General features: G+C 59.8%; 1 non-coding gene across 1 annotated transcript; it reads right to left on the bottom strand.

Moving 5' to 3' along the window:
• Positions 1 to 2037: 2037 nt before the first annotated feature.
• On the bottom strand, positions 2038 to 2156 carry LOC131871704 (5S ribosomal RNA). Its single transcript, XR_009369915.1, has one exon. It is a non-coding gene; the product is annotated as a 5S ribosomal RNA (ribosomal RNA).
• Between the last annotated feature and the right edge of the window lie 11269 nt (positions 2157 to 13425).

The raw sequence follows: 13425 nt of genomic DNA, 5'->3' as shown, positions 1-13425 counted from the left end.
CTTGGCTGGGTTGCGCGGCCTGGTGGGCACCATGGTGCGCACCAAGGAGCGCTCCGAAGTGTGCTCCAAGGTGCGGCGTGCACGAAGTCGGAGCCCGGTTTGCCCCGGGTACGCACCTCGCGTGCACCTTCGCCGGGGTGGGCACCTCGGCTGGGTTGCGCGCCCTGGTGCGCACCAAGGAGCGCTCCGAAGTGTGCTCCAAGGTGCGGCGTGCACGAAGTCGGAGCCCGGTTTGCCCCGGGTGCGCACCTTCGCCGCGGTGCGCACCATGGCGTGCACGAAGTCGGAGCCCGGTTTGCCCCGGGTGCGCACCTCGCGTGCACCTTCGGCGGGGTTGCGCGCCCTGGTGGGCACCATGGTGCGCACCAAGGAGCGCTCCGAAGTGTGCTCCAAGGTGCGGCGTGCACGAAGTCGGAGCCCGGTTTGCCCCGGGTGCGCACCTCGCGTGCACCTTCGGCGGGGTTGCGCGCCCTGGTGGGCACCATGGTGCGCACCAAGGAGCGCTCCGAAGTGTGCTCCAAGGTGCGGCGTGCACGAAGTCGGAGCCCGGTTTGCCCCGGGTGCGCACCTCGCGTGCACCTTCGCCGCGGTGGGCACCATGGCGTGCACGAAGTCGGAGCCCGGTTTGCCCCGGGTGCGCACCTCGCGTGCACCTTCGCCGGGGTGGGCACCTCGGCTGGGTTGCGCGCCCTGGTGCGCACCAAGGAGCGCTCCGAAGTGTGCTCCAAGGTGCGGCGTGCACGAAGTCGGAGCCCGGTTTGCCCCGGGTGCGCACCTCGCGTGCACCTTCGCCAGGGTGGGCACCTCGGTGCGCACACCTTCTCAATGTTTTCTTGCCTTTTCTGGAAATTGGTGAAGGCAGCGCATCAAAGGTGCGCACCTCGGTGTGCTCCGAGGTGCGAACCCGAGAGCGCTCCGAGGTGCCCACGAAGTCGAAAGTCGGGTTAATTGCATTGTTTTCCCCGGGTGCGCTCCGAGGTGCGCAACATCGGCGCGCACCAAGGAGGGCTCCGAAGTGTGCTCCAAGGTGCGCACGATGGCGTGCACCTCTGGTGCGCACGATTCGGAGCTCGGTTTGACCGGGGTGCGCACACCTTGGCTGGGTTGCGCACCTTTTGTGCGCTCCAAGGTGCGCACGAAGTCGGAGCTCGGTTTGCCCCGGGTGCGCACCTTCGCCAGGGTGCGCACCTTGATGCGCACGCCTTGGCTGGGCTGCGCACCTTGGTGGGCGCCATGGTGCGCACCTTTCGTGCGCTCCAAGGTGCGCACGAAGTCGGAGCTCGGTTTGCCCCGGGTGCGCACCTTGGTGGGCGCCATGGTGCACTCCGAGGTGCCCAAGATTGGTGCGCACCAAGGAGCGCTCCGAAGTGCGCTCCAAGGTGCGCGCGAAGTCGAAAGTTGGGTTAATTGTCCGGTTTGCCTCGGGTGCGCACCTTGCGTGCACCTTCGCCAGGGTGGGCGCCTTGGTGCGCACACCTTGGCTGGGCTGCGCACACCTTGGCACCCGCGTTTCCTTCATTTTAAATTTTTTTTTTTTACAATCTCTCAAGTGGGAAATTCTATAATCTCAACTTTTTTTGCCTTTTCAGGAAACTTTTGAATGGAGCGCATCATTGGTGCGCTCCGAAGTGTGCTCCAAAGCTCTCTCCAGCTGCGTGCACCTGCCCCGGCCGCGCACCCGGCCCCGCCCAGCTTCGCTCACCTGTCCCGGGCGTCTGGTGCGGAACCTTAGAGTAAGAAACATCACCGTGCACCTTGGCCAACGTGCGCGACTCGACCGAGCGCGCACTGGCCGAGGTGCACACCGATTTCACCTGGGTGCGCGCGCAGCACCTCGGGCGCACCGGGGTGCGCGCACAACGCCCGGGTTGCACCGTGGCCTGTGTGCTCGGGGCGCCTCGGGTGCGCGCTCGGTGTCGCCCCCGCGCGCGCGGTAGTGCGGGCAGCGCACCCCGGCCCGGCCCGGCCCCGACGAGAACGCAAACGGGCAAAAGGTTTATTCAAATAGCATTGCGACGCCCGGCGAAAAACTAAAAAAGGGTGCAACACCGGGACTTCCCGGGAGGTCACCCATCCCAGTACTACTCCGGCCCAAGCGCGCTTAACTGCGGAGTTCTGATGGGATCCGGTGCACTAACGCTGGTATGATCGCACCCGTTATGAGCTTGTCGCAGTGTGTACTTAGCAAACCGCGACCCACGTGCGAATCCACCCCGGCCACCCACCCCCGTCGAGGTGCACACCCTCCCTCGCGAAGTGCGCCCCGTTCGCCAAGTGTGAGCCCTGCCCGGGTGCGCGCACCTTGCTAGGGCGTCGGGTGTGCACCCGGCCCGGCCTACGTGCGTGCACCTGGAGGGGGCGTCGTGTGCGTGCAGTGTCCCGTCTGCAACGCGGTGCCCACACACCACCTCGGGCGCAACGACCTGCGCTCACATGTGGGCCGAGTGCACCTTGGTGCATGTTCGGGGCGCCTCGGGTGCACGCTCGATCTTGCCCCGGTGCACCAAGGCGCTCGGTTTGCCCCGGGTGCGCACTTGGTGCAAGGTGGGCACCCAAAATAGGGATCAAGCACCAAAACACAAGTTTCGGGATGCAAAATGGGACCCAAGGACCACAAATGCGTTCCAAGACCCATGATGGGTCCACGAGAACAAAAATGTGTTCCGAGACTTAATAAACAAATATTGGGTTTTAGGAGAAGAAACATGCTCTGATGCCCAAAACGAGAATCGACCCCGAAAAGGCCACAGGCCAAAAGTGGGATGCGAGACAAAAAAAAATGGGACCCGAGGACCAAAATTGGGTTCCCAGGTCGAAGACAGGGCAACCGGACAAGAAACGACCTCTAAGGCTCGAAATGAGTCCCGACGACTAAAACTTGACAAGAAGCACCCATCAGGCACCCAACTCGACACCCATGGGATGCCGACCCACCCGGGCTTCCACCTAGCACACCTTGGCACCCACCCACCCTCGCACCCAACCTCGCACCCAACTTAGCACCTTTGAACCCACATTGGCACTCACCCTGACCCTGGCACCTTGGAACCCACATTGGCACTCACCTTGACCCTGGCACCCACCTTTGCACTCACCTTGGGACCCACCCTGGCTCCCACCTCGGCACCCACCCAGACACCCACCTTGGTTCCTTGGCACCCACCTTGGATCCTTGGCACCCACCCCGACACCCACCTTGGCACGCAACTTGGCTACTTGCCACCCACCTTGGCTCCTTGACGCCCACCCCGACAACCACCCCGTGACCTACCCTGGCTAGGGTTGGTGCACACCCACCCTGGTGCCCACCTTGGCACCCACCCTATGACCCACCTTGGCACGCACCTTAGTACCCACCCCGTTACCCACCCTAGGACCCACCCCGTGACCCACCTTGGCCAGGGTGGGTGCACCCACCCTGGTGCCCACCTTGGCACCCACCCATCCTAGCACCCAGCCTGTGACCGGGCTTGGAACCCAACCTTGCACCCGCACCCGTCTTGGCCAGTGTGGGTGCGCACCCATCCTGGCACCCACGTTGTGACACACCCTTTAACCCACGCACCCTAGCACCCACGTTGGCACCCACCTTGGAACCCAACCTAGCAACTTGGCACCCACCCCGTGACCCACCTTGGCATCCACCATAGCAGTCGCCGACTTGGCACCCACCTCGGCACCCACCTTGACACTTGTGGACCCACCTTGCCACTCACCCTAGCATCGACCCATCCTAGCACCCACCCTGGCACCTTTGCACCCTAGCACTCACCCATCCTAGCACCTAACCTGTGACCCACCTTGACACTCACCCTCGCACCCACCTTGGAACCCAACCTAGCACCCACCCACCCTGACACCAACCCTAGCACCTACCCACCCTTGCACCCACCCTGTGACCCATCTTGGCACCCACCCATCCTACCACTCAACCTATCACCCACCTTCTCACCCACCTTGGCATCCACCTTAGCACCCACCCACACTGGCACCTTGGCACCCACCTCGGGCAAGGTGGGTGCACACCCACCCTGGCACCCAATTTAGAACCCACCGAGCATGTTACCCACCTTGGCACCCACATTGCAGCCCACCCTAGTACCCACCCTATGACCCACATTGGCATCCACACCCTAGCACCCAGGCACCTCGACACCCGCCTTGACACCCACCCTAGCACTGAACCTGTGACCCACCTTGGAACTCACCCTAGAACCCACCCACCCTGTGAACCACCTTGGCATCCACCTTAGCACCCACCCACCTTGGCACCCACTCTAGCACTCACCCATCCTAACACCCAACTTGTTACCCACCTTGGCACCCGCCCTCGCGTCCACCTTGAAACCCACCCTAGCACCCACCCACGCAGGAGCCCACCTTGGCACCCAACCTAACACCCACGCATCCTGGCACCCAACTTGTGACCCACCTTGGAACCCACCCTAGTACCCACCTTTGAACCCACTATATCACCAACCCACCTTGGCACCCACCCTATGACCCTCTTTGGAATCCACCCTAGCACGCACCCACCCTGGCACCCACCATGGAGCGCACCCTAGCACCCACCCACCTCGGCACGCACCTCAACACCCACCTTGGTGTGCGCACTGCGCCAACCTCTCAAAGACCCTATGTGGTGCGCTCCAAAGTGTACACCTTTGGTGCGCTCCAAGGTGCGCACCTTTGGTGCACACCGAGGTGCACACCAAAGTGTGCACCGAGGTGAGCACCAAAGTGCACTCCAGGGTGCACACCAAGGCGTGCACCTTTGGTGCGGTCAATGCAAACGAATTCGGAAGTTGGGGTCGATGTCCTAATCGCTGCTGCAGACTACACGTATGAGAATCGGACAAATAGCTTTATATAGGGGAGGTGTTGCGTTTGATGGGTCGACTCCCCTGGTTGTGTGCACTGCACCAACTTCAAAGACCCTGTCTTGTTTAAGAAGTCAAAAGTTGGGGTGGATGTCCTAATCATTGCTGCAGTCTACGCATGTATGAGAATCAGACAAATAGCTTATATAGGGGAGGTGTTGCATTCGGTGGGTTGACTCCCCTGGTTGTGCGCACTGCGCCAACCTCAAAGACCCCGCATAGCAGAAGAAGTCGGAAGTCGGATTTTGGTGAGCACCAAGGCGTGCACCTTTGGTGCGGTCAACGCAGACGAATTCAGAAGTTGGGGTGGATGTCCTAATCGTTGTTGCAGGCTACACATGTATGAGAATCAGACAAATAGCTTATATAGGGGAGGTGTTGGGTTTGATGGGTCAACTCCCTTGGTTGTGCGCATTACGCCAATCTCAAAGACCTTGTTTTCGTTAAGAAGTCAAAAGTTGGGGTCAATGTCCTAATGGCTCCTGCAGGCTACACATGTATGAGAATCGGACAAATAGCTTATATAGGGGAGGTGTTGGGTTTGATGGGTCGACTCCCCTGGTTGTGCGCATTACGTCAACCTCAAAGACCTTGTTTTCGTTAAGAAGTCAAAAGTTGGGGTCGATGTCCTAATTGCTCCTGTAGACTACACATGTATGAGAATCAGACAAATAGCTTATATAGGGGAGGTGTTGGGTTTGATGGGTTGACTCCCCTAGTTGTTCGCATTACACCAACCTCAAAGACCTTGTTTTCGTTTAGAAGCCGAAAGTTGGGGTCGATGTCCTAATTGCTCCTGCAGGCTACGCATGTATGAGAATCAGACAAATAGCTTATATAGGGGAGGTGTTGGGTTTGATGGGTCGACTCCCCTGGTTGTGCGCATTGCGCCAACCTCAAAGACCCTGCATTGCGGATGAAGTCGAAAGTCAGAGTTTGGTGTGCTACAAGGTGTGGTCGAAGGTGCTCACCTAGGTGTGCACCTTTGGAGCACAGGAAAAGTGCCCTCCAAAAGTGCGCACCTTTGGAGTGCACAAAAGTGCCCTCCAAAAGTGCGCACCTTTGGAGCGCAGAAAAGTGCCCTCCAAAAAGTGCCCTCCAAAAGTGCGCACCTTTGGAGCGCAGAAAAGTGCCCTCCAAAAAGTGCCCTCCAAAAGTGCGCACCTTTGGAGCGCAGAAAAGTGCCCTCCAAAAAGTGCCCTCCAAAAGTGCGCACCTTTGGAGCGCAGAAAAGTGCCCTCCAAAAAGTGCCCTCCAAAAGTGCGCACCTTTGGAGCGCAGAAAAGTGCCCTCCAAAAGTGCGCACCTTTGGAGCGCAGAAAAGTGCCCTCCAAAAAGTGCCCTCCAAAAGTGCGCACCTTTGGAGCGCAGAAAAGTGCCCTCCAAAAAGTGCCCTCCAAAAGTGCGCACCTTTGGAGCGCAGAAAAGTGCCCTCCAAAAAGTGCCCTCCAAAAGTGCGCACCTTTGGAGCGCAGAAAAGTGCCCTCCAAAAAGTGCCCTCCAAAAGTGCGCACCTTTGGAGCGCAGAAAAGTGCCCTCCAAAAAGTGCCCTCCAAAAGTGCGCACCTTTGGAGCGCAGAAAAGTGCCCTCCAAAAAGTGCCCTCCAAAAGTGCGCACCTTTGGAGCGCAGAAAAGTGCCCTCCAAAAGTGCGCACCTTTGGAGCGCACAAAAGTGCCCTCCAAAAGTGCGCACTTTTGGTGCGCACCAAGGCGCTGGTTCGGTCGTTGCAGGCGAGTTCGGAAGTTGGGGTCGATGTCCTGAGCGGAGGTGCAAACTACACAGGTGTCGGAATCGGACAAATAGCTTATATAGGGGAGGTGTATGCTTCGATGGGTCGACTCCCCAGGTTGAGCGCACCGCGCCAACCTCAAAGACCCTACGGTATGGATGAAGTCGGAAGTTGGGTCCGATGACCGATTCGATTAGTAGGTATGCTCATGAGGTCGGAATTTGGGTCCGATGACCTGCCATGTGCAGGAAGGCGAATGTTGACACTGTGCGTTGCAAGGTGCACACCAAGGCGCTGGTGCGGTCTTTTTAGTCGAGTTCGGAAGTTGGGGTCGATGTCCTGATCGGAGGTGCAAGCTACACAGGTGTGGGAATCGGACAAATAGCTTATATAGGGGAGGTGTATGCTTCGTTGGGTCGACTCCCCGGGTTGAGCGCACCGCGCCAACCTCAAAGACCCTACGGTATGGATGAAGTCGGAAGTTGGGTCCGATGACCGATTCGATATGTAGGCATACTCGCGAGGTCGGAATTTGGGTCCGATGACCTGCCACGTGCAGGAAGGCGAATGTTGGCACTGTGCGTTGCAAGGTGCGCACCAAGGCGCTGGTTCGGTCGTTGGAGGCGAGTTCGAAAGTTGGGGTCGATGTCTTGATCGGAGGTGCAAACTACACAGGTGTGGGAATCGGACAAATAGCTTATATAGGGGAGGTGTATGCTTCGTTGGGTCGACTCCCCGGGTTGAGCGCACCGCGCCAACCTCAAAGACCCTACGGTATGGATGAAGTCGGAAGTTGGGTCCGATGACCGATTCGATATGTAGGCATACTCGCGAGGTCGGAATTTGGGTCCGATGACCTGCCATGTGCAGGAAGGCGAATGTTGGGACTGTGCGTCGCAAGGTGCGCACCAAGGCGCTGGTGCCGTCGTTGCAGTCGAGTTCGGAAGTTGGGGTCGATGTCCTGGTCAGAGGTGCAAACTACACAGGTGTGGGAATCGGACAAATAGCTTATATAGGGGAGGTGTATGCTTCGATGGGTCGACTCCCTGGGTTGAGCGCACCGCGCCAACCTCAAAGACCCTACAGTATGGATGAAGTCGGAAGTTGGGTCCGATGACCGATTCGATACGTAGGCATATTGGCGAGGTCTGAATTTGTGTCCGATGACCTGCCATGCGCAGGAAGGCGGAATTTGGGTCCGATGACCGAGTTGATGGCGTGCCATGCGCAGAAAGGCGGAATTTGGGTCCGATGACCGAGTTGATGTTGATGGCCCGCCATGCACAGGAAGGCGGAATTTGGGTCCGATGACCGATTTGAAGGCGTGCCATACGCAAAAAGGCGGAGTTTGGGTCCGATGACCGAGTTGATATTGATGGCCCGCCATGCGCAGGAAGGCGGAATTTGGGTCCGATGACCTGACATACGCATGGAGTCCGACTCGGGGGCCGATGTTCGATTCGATGACTTGCATTGTGGGTAAAGTCGGAAGTTGTGGTCTTTGACCCGATTCGATGACCAGACTTCGGCTGCTTGAGAATCGGACAAATAACTTATATAGGGGAGGTAGTGTTCTCGAGCATCCTCCCCCCGTGCCCGTTTATGTCGATTGATGCTGGTGCTCGACTGGTTGGAGCGCTCGGATGCAAAAATCTTGCACCAGGATTTATCGATTGTGATGGACACGGCAAGTCTCCTGATTGCTATGCAGGAGCTCATCGTGAATCTCTATGCGGCCTTGGTATGGACTCGACCTGCGGAATGGTTCGGCAATGGTAGTCGCTCCAACACGTCCTTGCAATGGCCACAGAGGTGATTCGACTAGAGCTCCAGTCTAGCTTTTGGGTTGCTTGGCGGACTGGTATAGCCGCGATCGAGTTCCGGCCATGAACGTTTTAGATAGCTCTTGGGCTTTCTGGGACGGAAGTCGGAAGTTTGGGCTGTTGTCCGATTTGATGACCATTCTTCGGATGTGTGAGAATCGGACAAATAACTTATATAGGGGACTGTGTTGTCTCACGCAGCCCCCTCCGTGCCCCTCTATCTCGACCGATGTTGGTGCTTGAAAGGGTTGGGATCGCTCGGATTTATAAACGTGCACCACCATTTGTCGAGTGTGAGGGACGCGGCAGGTCTCCTAAATGCTATGCGGGCGCTCTCTGAGAATCTCTATCCGGCCTCGACACAGACTAGTCTTGCTGAATGGTTTGGCACTGGTAGTCGATCCAACACGTCGTTGTTGTGGCCGCCTAGGCGATTCGATTCGAGCCCCCGTCTAGCTTTTGGGTTGCTTGGCGGATTTTGCCCTATCCGCAAGTGAGCTCGGTCCCTAAACGTTCGAGAAACCCGATTGCTATGCGCCGACTCTCTTTCTTGCGAGCCTCCATCTAGCTTTTGGGTCTCTACGGAACGGAAGTCGGAATCTGGGACCGTTGTTTGATTCGACGAGGCAGACTACGGTTGTGCGAGAATCGGACAAATAACTTATATAGGGGAGGTGTTGACTGGAGCATTCTCCCCCGTGCCCCTCTAACTCGACCAATGCTGGCGCTCGAACGGTGGTAGCGCTCGGATTTTCATTGAGCGCCAGCATTGGTCGATTTAGAGGGGCATGCGAGATTCCCGAATGCTATGCGAGGGCTCTAACGGAAATGTCTATTGGTTTCGGTATGGATGCAATTGCGAGTGGTTCGGCAAAGGTAGTCGTTCCGATGCGTCCATGTCGTGGCCAAATCGATAATTCGATTTGAGCCCTCGTATAGCATTTGGGTCTCTCGATGTGATTCCGCATTCCAGTCCCTTTGGGCACTGCTTGAGCCGCATCCCAGGGGGTTCCCTTCCCAATAATCTGCCTCGCAACCCGATTGCTATGCGGTGAGGCTCCTCGGCCGCCTCGGAACTATCTGTGTATCAGACGCATCGCGGGATAAGGGGTTGGCAACGGTAGTCGCCCCAAGCGCGTCCGATGCTTGGACCATTCCGAGGCGGCCCTGAAGCCTCTTCCGTCTAGCCGTTGGGTCCTTCTCGCCGCATCCCTCGCCTCGCACCCCGATTGCTATGCGGTGAGGCTCCTCGGCCGCCTCGGAACTATCTGTGTATCGGACGCGTCGCGGGATAAGGGGTTGTCACTGGTAGTCGCCCCAAGCGCGTCCGATGCTTGGACCATTCCGAGGCGGCCCTGAAGCCTCTTCCGTCTAGCCGTTGGGTCCTTCTCGCCGCATCCCTCGCCTCGCACCCCGATTGCTATGCGGTGAGGCTCCTCGGCCGCCTCGGAACTATCTGTGTATCGGACGCGTCGCGGGATAAGGGGTTGTCACTGGTAGTCGCCCCAAGCGCGTCCGATGCTTGGACCATTCCGAGGCGGCCCTGAAGCCTCTTCCGTCTAGCCGTTGGGTCCTTCTCGCCGCATCCCTCGCCTCGCACCCCGATTGCTATGCGGTGAGGCTCCTCGGCCGCCTCGGAACTATCTGTGTATCGGACGCGTCGCGGGATAAGGGGTTGTCACTGGTAGTCGCCCCAAGCGCGTCCGATGCTTGGACCATTCCGAGGCGGCCCTGAAGCCTCTTCCGTCTAGCCGTTGGGTCCTTCTCGCCGCATCCCTCGCCTCGCACCCCGATTGCTATGCGGTGAGGCTCCTCGGCCGCCTCGGAACTATCTGTGTATCGGACGCGTCGCGGGATAAGGGGTTGTCACTGGTAGTCGCCCCAAGCGCGTTCGATGCTTGGACCATTCCGAGGCGGCCCTGAAGCCTCTTCCGTCTAGCCGTTGGGTCCTTCTCGCCGCATCCCTCGCCTCGCACCCCGATTGCTATGCGGTGAGGCTCCTCGGCCGCCTTGGAACTATCTGTGTATCGGACGCGTCGCGGGATAAGGGGTTGTCACTGGTAGTCGCCCCAAGCGCGTCCGATGCTTGGACCATTCCGAGGCGGACCCGAAGCCTCTTCCGTCTAGCCGTTGGGTCCTTCTCGCCGCATCCTTCGCCTCGCACCCCGATTGCTATGCGGTGAGGCTCCTCGGCCGCCTCGGAACTATCTGTGTATCGGACGCGTCGCGGGATAAGGGGTTGTCACTGGTAGTCGCCCCAAGCGCGTCCGATGCTTGGACCATTCCGAGGCGGACCCGAAGCCTCTTCCGTCTAGCCGTTGGGTCCTTCTCGCCGCATCCCTCGCCTCGCACCCCGATTGCTATGCGGTGAGGCTCCTCGGCCGCCTTGGAACTATCTGTGTATCGGACGCGTCGCGGGATAAGGGGTTGTCACTGGTAGTCGCCCCAAGCGCGTCCGATGCTTGGACCATTCCGAGGCGGACCCGAAGCCTCTTCCGTCTAGCCGTTGGGTCCTTCTCGCCGCATCCCTCGCCTCGCACCCCGATTGCTATGCGGTGAGGCTCCTCGGCCGCCTTGGAACTATCTGTGTATCGGACGCGTCGCGGGATAAGGGGTTGTCACTGGTAGTCGCCCCAAGCGCGTCCGATGCTTGGACCATTCCGAGGCGGACCCGAAGCCTCTTTCGTCTAGCCGTTGGGTCCTTCTCGCCGCATCCCTCGCCTCGCACCCCGATTGCTATGCGGTGAGGCTCCTCGGCCGCCTTGGAACTATCTGTGTATCGGACGCGTCGCGGGATAAGGGGTTGTCACTGGTAGTCGCCCCAAGCGCGTCCGATGCTTGGACCATTCCGAGGCGGCCCCGAAGCCTCTTCCGTGTAGCCGTTGGGTCCTTCTCGCCGCATCCCTCGCCTCGCACCCCGATTGCTATGCGGTGAGGCTCCTCGGCCGCCTTGGAACTATCTGTGTATCGGACGCGTCGCGGGATAAGGGGTTGTCACTGGTAGTCGCCCCAAGCGCGTCCGATGCTTGGACCATTCCGAGGCGGCCCCGAAGCCTCTTCCGTGTAGCCGTTGGGTCCTTCTCGCCGCATCCCTCGCCTCGCACCCCGATTGCTATGCGGTGAGGCTCCTCGGCCGCCTTGGAACTATCTGTGTATCGGACGCGTCGCGGGATAAGGGGTTGTCACTGGTAGTCGCCCCAAGCGCGTCCGATGCTTGGACCATTCCGAGGCGGACCTGAAGCCTCTTCCCTCTAGCCGTTGGGGCTTTCTCGCCGCATCCCTCGCCTCGCACCCTGATTGCTATGCTGTGAGGCTCCTCGGCCGCCTTGGAACTATCTGTGTATCGGACGCATCGCGGGATAAGGGGTTGGCAGTGGTAGTCGCCCCAAGCGCATCCGATGCTTGGACCATTCCGAGGCGGCCCTGCAGCCTCTTCCGTCTAGCCGTTGGGGCCATCTCGCCGCATCCCCCACCTCGCACCACGATTGCTATGCGGTGAGGCTCCTTGGCCGCCTCGGAACTATCTGTGTATCGGACGCATCGCGGGATAAGGGGTTGTCACTGGTAGTCGCCCCAAGCGCGTCCGATGCTTGGACTATTCCGAGGCGGCCCTGCAGCCTCTTCCGTCTAGCCGTTGGGGCCATCTCGCTGCATCCCCCACCTCCTCGGCCGCCTCGGAACTATCTGTGTATCGGACGCATCGCGGGATAAGGGGTTGGCAGTGGTAGTCGCCCCAAGCGCGTCCGATGCTTGGACTATTCCGAGGCAGCCCTGCAGCCTCTTCCGTCTAGCCTTTGGGGCCATCTCGCCGCATCCCTCGCCTCGCACCCCGATTGCTATGCGGTGAGGCTCCTCGGCCGCCTGGGAACTATCTTCGTATCGGACGCATCGCGGGATAAGGGGTTGTCACTGGTAGTCGCCCCAAGCGCGTCCGATGCTTGGACTATTCCGAGGCGGCCCTGTGGCCTCTTCCGTCTAGCCGTTGGGGCCATCTCGCCGCATCCCCCACCTCGCACCCCGATTGCTATGCGGTGAGGCTCTTCGGCCGCCTTGGAACTATCTTCGTATCGGACGCATCGCGGGATAAGGGGTTGTCACTGGTAGTGGCCCCAAGCGCGTCCGATGCTTGGACTATTCCGAGGCGGCCCTGCAGCCTCTTCCGTCTAGCCGTTGGGGCCATCTCGCCGCATCCCCCACCTCGCACCCCGATTGCTATGCGGTGAGGCTCCTCGGCCGCCTTGGAACTATCTTCGTATCGGACGCATCGCGGGATAAGGGGTTGTCACTGGTAGTCGCCCCAAGCGCGTCCGATGCTTGGACTATTCCGACGCGGCCCTGTGGCCTCTTCCGTCTAGCCGTTGGGGCCATCTCGCCGCATCCCCCACCTCGCACCCCGATTGCTATGCGGTGAGGCTCCTCGGCCGCCTTGGAACCATCTTCGTATCGGACGCATCGCGGGATAGGGGGCTGTCACTGGTAGTCGCCCCAAGCGTGTCCGATGCTTGGACCATTCCTAGGCGGCCCTGAAGCCTCTTCCGTCTAGCCGTTGGGGCCTTCCCGCCCCATCCCTCGCCTCGCACCCCCGATTGCTATGCGGTGAGGCTCCTCGGCCGCCTTGGAACCATCTGTGTATCGGACGCATCGCGGGATAAGGGGTTGGCACTGGCAGTCGCCCCAAGCGCGTCCGATGCTTGGACCATTCCGAGGTGGCCCTGAAGCCTCTTCCGTCTAGCCGTTGGGGCCTTCCCGCCCCATCCCTCGCCTCGCACCCCGATTGATATGCGGTGAGGCTCCTCGGCCGCCTTGGAACTATCTGTGTATCGGACGCATCGCGGGATAAGGGGTTGGCACTGGTAGTCGTCCCAATCGCATCCGATGCTTGGACCATTCCGAGGCGGCCCTGCAGCCTCTTCCGTTTAGCCGTCGGGGCCTTCCCGCCGCATCCCTCGCCTCGCATCCCGATTCCTATGCGGTGAGTCTTCTCGGCCGCC

Source organism: Cryptomeria japonica, unplaced genomic scaffold, assembly GCF_030272615.1.
Source record: "Cryptomeria japonica unplaced genomic scaffold, Sugi_1.0 HiC_scaffold_445, whole genome shotgun sequence".
Classification (NCBI taxonomy): Eukaryota; Viridiplantae; Streptophyta; class Pinopsida; order Cupressales; family Cupressaceae; genus Cryptomeria; species Cryptomeria japonica.
Note: the sequence above shows the minus strand (reverse complement) of the source record. Positions and strands in the feature narration are given on the sequence as shown.